This window comes from Passer montanus, unplaced genomic scaffold (assembly GCF_014805655.1).
Source record: "Passer montanus isolate IOZ18808 unplaced genomic scaffold, ASM1480565v1 scaffold10, whole genome shotgun sequence".
Classification (NCBI taxonomy): domain Eukaryota; kingdom Metazoa; phylum Chordata; class Aves; order Passeriformes; family Passeridae; genus Passer; species Passer montanus.
This window is the reverse complement of record NW_024356505.1, coordinates 4,773,395-4,785,203: the sequence shown is the minus strand read 5'-3', so window position 1 is coordinate 4,785,203 and position 11,809 is coordinate 4,773,395. Positions and strand designations below refer to the sequence as shown.

Sequence of the window (11,809 nt, the reverse complement as noted above, 5' to 3'; positions counted from 1 at the left end):
TTGATTAGCAGCAACAAACACTTTCTTTGTTCCATGTTCTCAGGCACAATGGCTAGAGATCAATGTCATCTCTAAGCTGGAGCAGATTCCACACATTCCTCATGAAATACTTCAGAATCATGCCACAATCATTCCACATTTATTGATTCAAAGTCTGGATTCAGTAGCAAAGATCTAAGCCTGAGATCTTTGTTTTCTTTCTCAAAGTAAAACAAAATAAAACCAATTTCATACAATGTGAAACTTCAGATTGTTACCGTTCTCTACTTACCTCTTGGTTACGCTTCTCCTGGACAATTTCCAGCAGCCATTCCTGTAATTCACTCATTAGCTGCAGTGTTCTGAATTTCAACTGAACTTTTTGAGGCTATAGTAAAAGAGACGGAAAAAAGAGTGAAGTTAAGGTTCAAATCTCTTCTAACTGAATAATTTTTTTCTTGTCAATTTACTTTGTGTGGATCACACAGTGATCAGAGCAAGAAAAACACCACTCCACCCATGCTCACTCCAGTTACAGCACAGTGAATCAGGATAAAAAGAAAGACTAAGGAATTTTTAAGAAAGGATAAAAACCTGTGATTTAGAAGGAATATTTGAAAACCTTAAAAAATACCAGCTTTGAACGTGATATAGAAATGAAGAACTGGTGTAAACAAATTAGACTTGCCCTACATATGAACATGAACACATAGATTTGCTTTATCTTTTCATTTGCCCTCCAATTTTTATAAGAATTCTCTTGCATCCTAATTGCCAGGGGTTTGAAAGGTCTGACACATTCATGGTAGTCAGTTCCACTAATAGTCCTCCACTCTTCTTTTTCAAGTAAAAAAATCACACTTTTCAGAGACATAATTTTCTTATTCATTTTCTCAGGAGGGGATTAAAATGTTAAGTCCTTTATTCCTTAGCTTTGATGAGTCTGGAATGGATTGTGAATATGATATTGCAAATTGGCAGAAAGAGGTTATTTTGTCTGAATTTTTGAATCAGCCTCTCTCAAAGAGTCTAATCAAACCTGTCACTCTTATGAAGACTGACGTGGCCAACAAGTGTGCTGCTGAAATGCAACCTGCCAGACTTAGCAACTTCTGCCACAAACACAGTTGAAAACCTGGATTTTCTATTGATCCCAGCTTGGTTTTGCTATAAGGTGACTTCTGTAGCTAGACCTTGTCGATATTTCTGTCAGAAAGGTTACTGCATGTGTTGTTCATGTTCAATTTACAAAATGTTGAAGTGACAATGATGGGGCTATTTGAACATTTATTGTTGAACAGTGAGAAACAACATATTTGCTGATGTCAAGGAAGAGTCCATATGTGTTCAGACACCAGCAGGTGCAGAAGTAATTTTTCTATCCTTCCAAAAGCCCTTGGAAAACTCTTTTTCATTTGTAGCTCAAAAGAGACTTAGGCTCAAAAATAGATGGTCAAATACTCTCTTATTCAGAACTAAGGTGTGCTTTACCACAATTCATACTACAAAATGAGTGATTTTCATTTTCTTTCTCTCCATGGGTATGGCTTGCAAACATCTATTCCCTTGTTCCCTCTCTCCTCTCTGTGAATGTTGCACTTTTCCTGCTGCATTCAGCAGCATAGCTTACACTCAGATCACAGCTGGTCATTTCAGGGCACTGGGAAGTTTCTGAATCCTCCAGCCAAAACTAATAGTCAGATTTTTAAACAAAATATGAGAATTAGGCAAGCAGGGGTTACTGAGTTTAGGGGGGATGAACAGCTAACTCACTTCACCTCCAGCAGTAATCCAAGACTGGAATTTGGAAATTTTTTCTCAGTCAGGATCCAGTAGGGAGTTTTGTCCGAATAGGGATGTCAGAACTATATCTTTACAATATCATCCTTTACTAAATCTGAATGGTATCAGTCCTGTTCCAGGGGCTTTGCTACATTACATTTCTTTAATGTAAGTAAGCAAGCAAGAACAAAGGAATCTATATAAAGTGGACAGAATAAGTTAAAAAATAACTATCTCAGCAAGTAACTGTGGGTATAATAAGGTTATAATAATATTATTAAATACCTAAATGTTTCCTAATCAATCCAGTCAAGTACCTATTAAAAAAAATGAAAAAGAAAAAAAGAATTTTTTTTTCTTTTCTTTTCTCCTCAGCTATGGTGGTGCAGCACCTGCCATTAGCTGTGGTGGTTCCTATTTTCATATTGTCTGACAGTAGCAGTTGGACTGAGCCAGAGCCAGTGAGGCCGAGAGGCAGACTCCCTGCTTCCACAAAGCTGAATTTAATAAGATGAGAACAGTATGCCAAGATGGTGAACTCCCTCCCTAGCACTTATCATGACACTAGTCACTCAGCAGGGCCCTTATTGCAGCAGTAATCTGGGTGAGCCTGGCAGAGCATCCTGCTTACAAGTTCAATATAATAGAACAGCAGGGCACTGGAGGCCTGGCAGAAAAGCTTAGCAAAGTTAAAGCCTATTACACTATGCTTGAAAAAAATGGCTCTCAAAATATTATATGCCTAGCAAAAATCTGGACATTCCAAATGCAGTGACATAGTAAGTCCCCTCTATAATGGTGCATTCATTAGTCTATAGACACAAGCAACATGGATTTAAAAGTCCATAACGTAAATGGAAATGGATATGCAAATTCATCCTTTCCTTCTGCTTGGTTTGAATTTAATAGGCAGGACTAGAGTATAATATATAGATAGCAAAAACAAATCTGCTCTGAGCTGTTTAAAGTTGCTGAAGTTAGAAAATCCCTGCTTTGCATTTTATCTCCTTTATATTTTCATAAATAACAAAAATAATTTGGAAGTAATTACCCATCTCACTTGTATATACTGGGATGTGAACACGAAATCTCAACCTGTACGAGACCTGTGGCAAGGAAAATGTATCAGACATATCTTTAATGTAGCAGCATGTGACCACATGCCCAATAGCATTTAAATTAAAGAAGAATGAACATTTTAGTGTGAGCTGCTCACAGTAGTATCATAAATCAGACTATATTTTTCACTGGATTATTACTTATAGGATTGAACATTTTACTCCTCTTTCTATTTTTAGCCTCAGTGTTGTCTGAGTAGTTAGTGTACAGACTTGAAATTAATCAGGAATGTCCTGATATTACCCTGAAAGATGTTCCTTAATTTGAACAGCATTTTGAAAAGCGAATTGTTCTTGTTGGGAATTGCCAGAAAAGTCTTTCCATCTGGTCAAAAGACCATAATGAAAATCTTCCCTGAAATGAATTATAAAATGATAAAACAGATAAAAAGAAATGGAAAAAGAAGAGGAAGGCATATATTCCTCTGCATAAACTTCACTTGTGAGAAAATAAGTGTGTAGTCTGGCTATTTTTCAAAGTCAATCAGACATTTTGCCTCAGACCTTTTGCCTGAACACAATCCTTAAAGCCATATGACATGCCTTTGGGTTTCCCCTATACTGTATATTCACCAGAAGAGCACCAGAAGAGCTAGTGTCTCCTGTGGTTTCTGCACCATATACATGTACATATATCCTATATACAACATACATGTTTTTCCAGCTGGAAGGAACCTCAAGAGGTCTTCAGTGCAACACCCTACTCAAAAAAGGATCACCATAGCATTCAGAAGATGTTGCTCTGGACTTTGTCCAGCTAGGGTCGTCAAAATCTCCAAGGATAAAGATTCCATAATTTCTTTGGGCCCCTCTTTCCATGCTCACTTTTTCTCACAGTGGAACAATCTTTCCTTACTTACCTTTTCTATTTCAATTTATAGTTCTCATTCACCCACCGTGCTTCTTAGCAAAGAAATTGTGTTTGCCTTCTTACAAACTAGCTCTTAGATATCAGAAAGCTGCTACTAGATGCCCCACACTTTCCCTAAAAAATCTTGCTCTCTAAAAAAGCACAGTCCCTTCAGGTTCTCCTGACAAGATGTGCTGCAGCCTCCTCACCGTCTTGGTAGCTCTCTGCTAGACTTGCTGACATTTACCAGTATCTTCCTTGTACTGGAGAGCTCAAAACTGAAGGCAGCCTCAAAAAGTGGCAGAGGGAAAATATCACGCTTTGATCTAGTGGCTATACTCCTGTTGAAATTTCCCAATGCACTTAGACTACCACCCACCAGGACCCTCAGTTCCTTTTCAGAGTCTTTCAATGCTAGTGTGCCAATCTGTATGAAGAAGGATTAGTGATCTGATGACATTCTTGAGTTGCTTAAAGAAAACTTTATCTATTTCCAATATTGACTACACGATTTGTAACAGATTCCCACTACAGTGTTTCTTTTACCATCCTCTCCTTTGATCATGGCTCACAAGTCCCCAATCACTCTACCAACTGTTCCACAACAGAGCTCAATACATCCAGGTTGCTTCCTTGCATAGACAGCACCCCTCTTCCTTGTCCTTGCTGCCTGTTGTTCCTAAAGAACTTGTGTTCCTTACAATGCAGAGATCCTGCCACATCTCAGTTATTCTTATGTCTCTCCTAGGATCATGGCTCACAAGTCCCCAATCACCCTACCAACTGTTCCACAACAGAGCTCAATACATCCAGGTTGCTTCCTTGCATAGACAGCACCCCTCTTCCTTGTCCTTGCTGCCTGTTGTTCCTAAAGAACTTGTGTGTTCCTTACAATGCAGACATCCTGCCACATCTCAGTTATTCTTATGCTGCCTCAATTCTGCACCTGCACACAGAGATCCACCTCCTCCTCCTCTTTGCTTCCCAGACTGTGTGCATTTGTGCACAAACACTTGAGGCAAACCTTCTTTTAACCTGTCTTATCTTTCCTGAGGGCTCTCTTGCTCCTGTCATCCTGTCCCATGTATTTACTGCCTGGACTGCTCTTCCCTCACTTATCTGCAAGCTGTTATCACCATCCCCTGATGTACCTGGTTTAAAGCCTGTTGGCAAAGATCATATGTGTGGATATTTTGGATACTCTAGGGCACCTCAAATGGAAAGTACTTGTGTTTAGACAGTTGAATCCTGCCTTTAGTGTCTGAGTCCAAGACTTACAACTGCTTCTGTCTGGTCATGTCTATTTCTCATCTCATCCTTCCACTCTGTACCATTTCATTGACAATTTAAACAGAACAGAGAAAGAATATTTTAGATGCAGATTTTAGGACTGTTTTTGAGAAAAGGCCTTCCTGTGTGAAAAAAATTTACTTCTTTTAATCCCCCAACAGATTCTAGCTAAGAAGGACTCAAACTTCAGTGCAAACATAGCAAAACCAGCTAAAATATTCCTACCTTAGCACGAGGTTGAACAATATTTGTCAGATGTAATAAACACAGGAGGTAGCACAATTTTAGGTAACACACAGCCTGTAGTCAAGGTACCCGAGTGCACTAATAGCCAAAATAGCCTTGGGCTGCCTCAATTGGAATCTCCACATACACCCACAAGTCCAGACGATCTACTTAAGCTGAGCCCTGAGTGTTTGCTTCTTTCTTAAGCTTCTCTGGAGGAGTGCTGGTTTTCAGCTCAGCTGACACTGTGCTCCTGCCTTCCCAGCTTGAATCTTCAATGCATCCAGCTGACCCCATGAACTGCCTTCCCCTTGTGAACCTGTGTGTGCCCAGCAATTGCTGCACCTGACTCTGACCTGCAGATTGACTTCCTGGCTTGACCTCAGACCTGCTTCATCACCATGAACTTGCCTGGTGATTGCAACTTTTGGTTGTGCCTGGCTACTACCTCTGGGCCAGCCCTACTCAGGGTGGCCCCTGGCTGAGAAGACCCCTGCCCTGCTGATCCCTGGCTCCATTCCCTTTTGGGGCCCTCTGGCCCTTGCTGACCCCTGATGAAAACTGTAAATAAGGTTAATGCATGGTACTGAGAGCTAAGCATTACTGTGAAAACAGCAAAGGCAGCACCTGGAATTTTACTGCAAACTAGAAGCTTTCAAAAACATCACTTGTTTCCTTTTTAAGTTTTCCCCTACAGTTCTAGGCTGCTGGCTAACTTTAATATGTATTGGTCTATTACCTTTCAAAGCCTCTACTTAAGTACTCATTTTCTTGCCTCAGACCCTCTCTGCAGTAGCTTGTTACATTCTGTCATGTTGTTATGGTAAGTGACAGTCTCCTAATTGAAGCACTTTAATTTAGTATTGGCAGACTTGACTGTTTTCCACTTGGAAAGGGATGCTTTGTGGATTTTGTGGGAAATGTTAATAGTTCACTTAACCCAGAAAGGACATTTTGTAAAGTAAATTACAACCCATCAGTATTCTTTAGATATGTGACACTTCTGTGTAGGCAACACAGAACTGAGAGAAATTTGATTTTTGTTGTATCCTGTCCCCACAGCAAACACAGTGGGTACCTGGAGATATTGATGGTGTCTTATGACCCCTGCACACTGTAAAGACCAATCATACCTGTAGTTCATCTGAAAGGATTCCAAGTTTAGCATAAAGTTAAAAAAAATACAATCAGTTTATAAAATGAACAATCTTAACTCTGCCCTGGAGTATGTTTTGGGATAGCCATTAAATGATTGGATATCTCTAGCTGTAAATTACATGGAATTTATTTGTAAACACATTGGCATTGGGAATTTGGGTTACCTTTTTTTCTGTTGTCATTTTGAAATATACAAACTTTTGTTCCTCACTAGTAAGTGAGCTTTTATTAACTGATAATCCACATTAGCAAAAAACTCCTGGCTAAGGTTAGACAACTTCATGCAAGTAAGCCTAAGAGCCTTAGAGAAGGGCAGTGTCCCAGAACAGTTTTCAGGGCCTGTGGGCATGACTCACATGCAGGGAAGCAGCTAAGCCTTTCATTTCAACAGAACCTCAGTGAAAAGGCACTGTAAGAAGCCTTTGCTTTGCTTTGCTTTGCTTTGCTTTGTGCGAAAGCCTCTGGCAGGGCAGTGTCCCAGAACAGTTTTCAGGGCCTGTGGGCATGACTCACATGCAGGGAAGCAGCTAAGCCTTTCATTTCAACAGAACCTCAGTGAAAAGGCACTGTAAGAAGCCTTTGCTTTGCTTTGCTTTGTGGGAAAGCCTCTGGCGTTAGAAAGCCAGGATACCACTGATGTCCTCCTGTGCATATCCAACATTCTGAGCAAGAAGAATACATACAGAGCCCTGCCAAATCATACCATAGAAGAATTTTTTTATTCTGTTAAGTCTCATTTTGGGCAAGTGGTTTTAGTTTTGTAACTTATCATCCAACAATGAAACATTCCAAGGCAAATTATATGTTCTGGACAGTGTTAAATGCTCTTGGTAGATTTTGGATTATATTGTTAATATTAGGTTGGTAGTGTCATATGAAGGATAGATAATATTTCCAATTTATTTTGTTGCTGAAGTCGAAATTACTGACCGAACTTTTCAAATAAACTTCTAATATCACTGGACATCAGGAGTACTGCAGAAACCATTAGCAATCCAATTTCATGAAGAAGAAATTCCTTTGGATATTCTAACTGATGGGACCAGTATACTTGTTGCAAGGAAGTGAACAAATGAAAGCAACCCTGGAACAGAAAGCACCATGTAGGTAGTGTTATATAAAGCTGAGTGTGCCACTTGGCTTGTGCTATAGCAGCTGTTACTCAAAACCATATGGGAATTTCTGAAGATAACTTTTATTCTGAATTTCCTAATCTGACTTAGCAGAGATGAATGCATAGTAATGAGCATGTAAACTCTTGATGAAATTTCAAGAAGAAGGAGTTTCAACATTCTGAAAGCAAAGTCTTAAGGCCTTTGCATATTGGGTATCTCTTAACTTACATACTTACGACAAATCAAATAAATGTTTCATTTAGTGGGACCAGACAGCTAACACATCACAGACTAAAACACCAGCTGCCAATTTGTTTGTTGGTGTTTGGCTTTAAGTTACTGCACGCACTGGGAGGCAAAGAATAAACTTTTAAATTATGTCAAATTTATTATTTCACAATTTGAATTTTAGTCAAGTTCACATTGAGTGGTGCAACAACCTGAGGCAAATCCTTGTGCTGTTCTCTTAGGAAATATTTTCCTACATGTACTTATTCCACTACTTTGATATGAAAGATGGATAGTCGTGTTTTAAAAAATCCACCGCTCCTTGAGTTCAAAACATCAGTGCCAGAATAGCTGATCGTGATTTGCTTTGATGATAGCTTCATGTTTTTTCTGTTGATATCTATTTCCAGCAACTATTCCAGCTGTGCAGGCAGTACATTGTAGCTATTCTTACACATTCCACAGTTGTGTCCAATGACATAAAAGGCCAAGATTCATCATTATTGATTTGTAATGCCATAGTCCAAAGATACAATGGCATAGTCTATGATAACATCACATCTGAAGAAATCTCAGTATAATTTTTGTGTTCAAGACAAAATAAATATATTCTACTTGAACAGAATTTTTAAGTGTTATGCAAGGGACAGACTGGATGTGGTGCATACTAAGCCAATAATTTCAACTGACTCTAAATCCCTTTTTTATCAGACCTTAGCACTGAAAGTTTAAGCTATCTGTTAAGCTGTTATTTGTACTCAGAGGTAGTTTAGATATGGGGGAATAATACATTCTCATTTAAAAATAATTGAAGTGCCTTTTGCATGGCTTATGTAAAAATTAACTTGCTGGTATATAATAACATTTAAAGTTATTTAATTAAAAAAAAATTACAGTGTCTGATAATAGTAACTATGGAACTGCTTGCACAAGTGTTGTTTATAGTATGTTTCTAGTGGGCCCACTGATAGTGAAAACAGGATATCCACAAAAGGGATTCTGTTAATCAGGAATAAACTGATTTGTTGAACTGCACTGTTGGGTAAACCATGCAAGAAAGAAAGTCTGACTTGAGTATCCAGTTTAGAAAACATCAAAAGGGCTGTTGTACCCAAAAAGGGATTATTTTTAAAAACTATTATTCTCTGCACATCATATATTTAAATTCCTTTTAAAACATGACAATTAATTCAGGAAAGAAATTAATTGATAATTGGAATATTAACAGCCTCAGTTCTAAATAAAAATAATAAACCAGATTAATGGGATTTATTTCAGGACAAAGAGATCTTAATTTCTTCCTGCCCAAGAGTTAAGAATTATGGTGAATCTGTGGCTGAGGCCTTTGTAGGACAAAACCAACTTGGTGGTTTGTTGTTTTTCTGGTTTTGGTTTGCTTGCTTCTTTTTATTTTATTTTTTTTTTAGGTTCAGTCACCGTTTTTAGTTTCTTCAGGAATGAAAGCTAAGTCATCAATATTAATTTGCTTTTTCTCTCTGTCTGGGAAACATGCAAAGCTCAGTCCTTTCACTTGTAAACATTAAAATAATGATAGAAGTCCTACACTGTAATATTCCTGTAAACAAAAATCCATAAATCCAGTGTTGCCTGCTGAAATGGGATCTGGTAATATGATTCAAGGGAGTTCAATCAGCACATTTTAGGTTTTATTTATCCTATATTATAATATGCAGACCAAGACTGAGTACAATTTCTCATTGTAGAATAGACACAATGCCTATTTTTCAGATTTTAGAATGTACTGAATATGTAATTTTATATTTTCTCTCTAGCAGCATTTTCAACAAGATACTAGACCACTTCCAGTTCTAGCTCCTGATTTTCCTCCTGTTAGCTCTCTGGTTTCAATCTCAGTTCTGTCTCAGGAGTTAAACTGGTCTCTCCAAATATGAAAAGTCTTTCTATTGGAAGGGCTACTTAATGCTTTTTTATTCTGAAAACAAAAGAATGGCACTAAATGAAAGTGTATATTTGATTCCAACATTGCACAGAGCAGATGAGAAGTGAGACAAGTGATCAATGCTCAAACTTACATACTCTGCTTTGTGAGGATAGTGGGATGGATCTGTGTGGACTTACACAGTTAGTGTAAATTACAGCTGATCTGACCTGCAGTCACTTTCATGCCTGTCTGTGCTTTGTGGTACTGAGAAGGAACTGCTCAACTGTTGTAAGCCCTTGACCTTTCACTTGTCTAAAGTGGTAAGTGTGAAATTTGTGACCAGCTATACTTTGGTGCAATTTCAGAGCACATCAAGATGATGGCAGGAGATGGATGAATTGAACTGGATAGTGTAAGAGCCAGCATTACAGACTGAAATTTTGAAATAAGATCCTTAGAAAGAGATTTATCTTTATTTTACATAGCATCAATATTGTTTAATGTTTGCTATTGTAATAAAACTATACCTATAACAAGGATTTCAATTCCACATGTTTATATTTTACTCTAAAAGGAGAATTTAATGAAAATAAACTCGCCAAATGAAACCATCTTATCCTTTCTACAATCTGCTCTGTGGTCAGCAAATTAAAATGGGTAGGAACTTGTGAATGAGAGCTCAGCTTTATATATTTACAAAGATGTAAATGTCTGTGACTTAATGTCTCTGTCTATGACTTTACATTATAAAAACAAATTACCATCATCTCAAAGTAAGCCAATACTAGAAAAGATACAAATTTCCATATCAATTTTCTAATTGGATTACACTTAACTATTTTTCACTCCTTGCTGCAGATGGATAGAAGGTCATAGGTGAAGAACATATGAGGATTGTACAGCAGAGACTTTTGTTTTTTGATCTCAACTCATGGGGGGATCCAGCCATCACCTCTGTGCCTGCCCTGCTCTGCTGCCATGGCTAGTGGGACAGACCCTGCCTGACAAGATCCTTGCTGTCCTGGCCTGCAGTACCCTGGTCACCTGGAGGGTGCTGTCATTAAAGTTTTAAATCCATTATAAAATTCAAGAATAGTTAGTTAATAAGAAAATGTAATTTCTGATTCAGTGGACCAGTGGCAGTATTTTTTGATAATTTCTAAGGGGGAAAAAGAGCCAGTTCTGGGCTCTTCAGAACGAGAGGGACATGGAGTTCCTGGAGTGAGTCTAGGGAAGGGTGACAAATTTGATTATGGGACTGGAAGACCTCTCTTAGGAGGAAAGACTGAGGGAGCTGGGCCTGTTCAGTCTCAAGAAGAGATTGCTGAGACAGGACCTCATCAATGTTTGCCAGAGTCTAAAGAGGGGGTGAAGAGGATGGAGCCAGGCTTTACTTGGTAGTGCCAAGCAATAGCACAAGAAGGGAGGAGCAGAAACTGATGCACGAGAAGCTCCTTCTGAACATGAGGAAGAACATCTTTACTGTGCAGGTGACTGAGCACTGGAACAGATTGCCTTGAGAGGGTGTGGAGTGTTCCTCACTAGAGATATTCAAGAACCCTCTGGACACAATCCTGGGCTCCAGCATGGCCCTGCTCAAGCAGGGAGGTTGGAACAGATGATCCACTGTGATCCCTTCCAAGCTGACCTGATCTGTGATCCTGTGAAAAAGTTGCCACACACAAAAAAAGCTTTATTGAAGATGGCTTCTTTTCTCAACTATTAATTTGGAAAACAAAATTTGTCAGTGAGGCAATTTATGAGCTACCATAAAGAGGTATTTTCTACTGTAATAATAAACTACTGTTCTATACATTAGGCATTCAAAATTCATGACTTACATCCTTGCAAAAGATAGTAGAGTTGCTCTTTCTAACTGGAGAGTGTACACAAGTTCTGCTATCACTGATGGAATTGTACCCAAGTCAATCCTTGTTTAGCAGTCCTTCGTTTCAAAGATGATAATTAGCACACTTCTTATTGCTCCTAAAATCCCACTAATATGGTCTCTGAAAGATAATTAGATGAAATCAGAAAGCAAATTTTCAAATCAGTGCATAATATGCATACTGAAATTAGCCGTATAAATAAAATTCAAGCATAACTCAAACTTAGCAATAGATATTATGTGCCCAGTGTATGGAATTGATTTTATAATTCA

The 11,809-nt window shown here is 38.4% G+C and overlaps 1 long non-coding RNA gene across 1 annotated transcript; it reads right to left on the bottom strand.

Moving 5' to 3' along the window:
• Window positions 1-271: 271 nt before the first annotated feature.
• On the bottom strand, window positions 272-5,440 carry LOC120504078. Its single transcript, XR_005627930.1, has 3 exons — window positions 5,245-5,440; window positions 2,813-2,867; window positions 272-367 (listed from the first exon to the last, which is right to left on the bottom strand). It is a non-coding gene; the product is annotated as an uncharacterized LOC120504078 (long non-coding RNA).
• Between the last annotated feature and the right edge of the window lie 6,369 nt (window positions 5,441-11,809).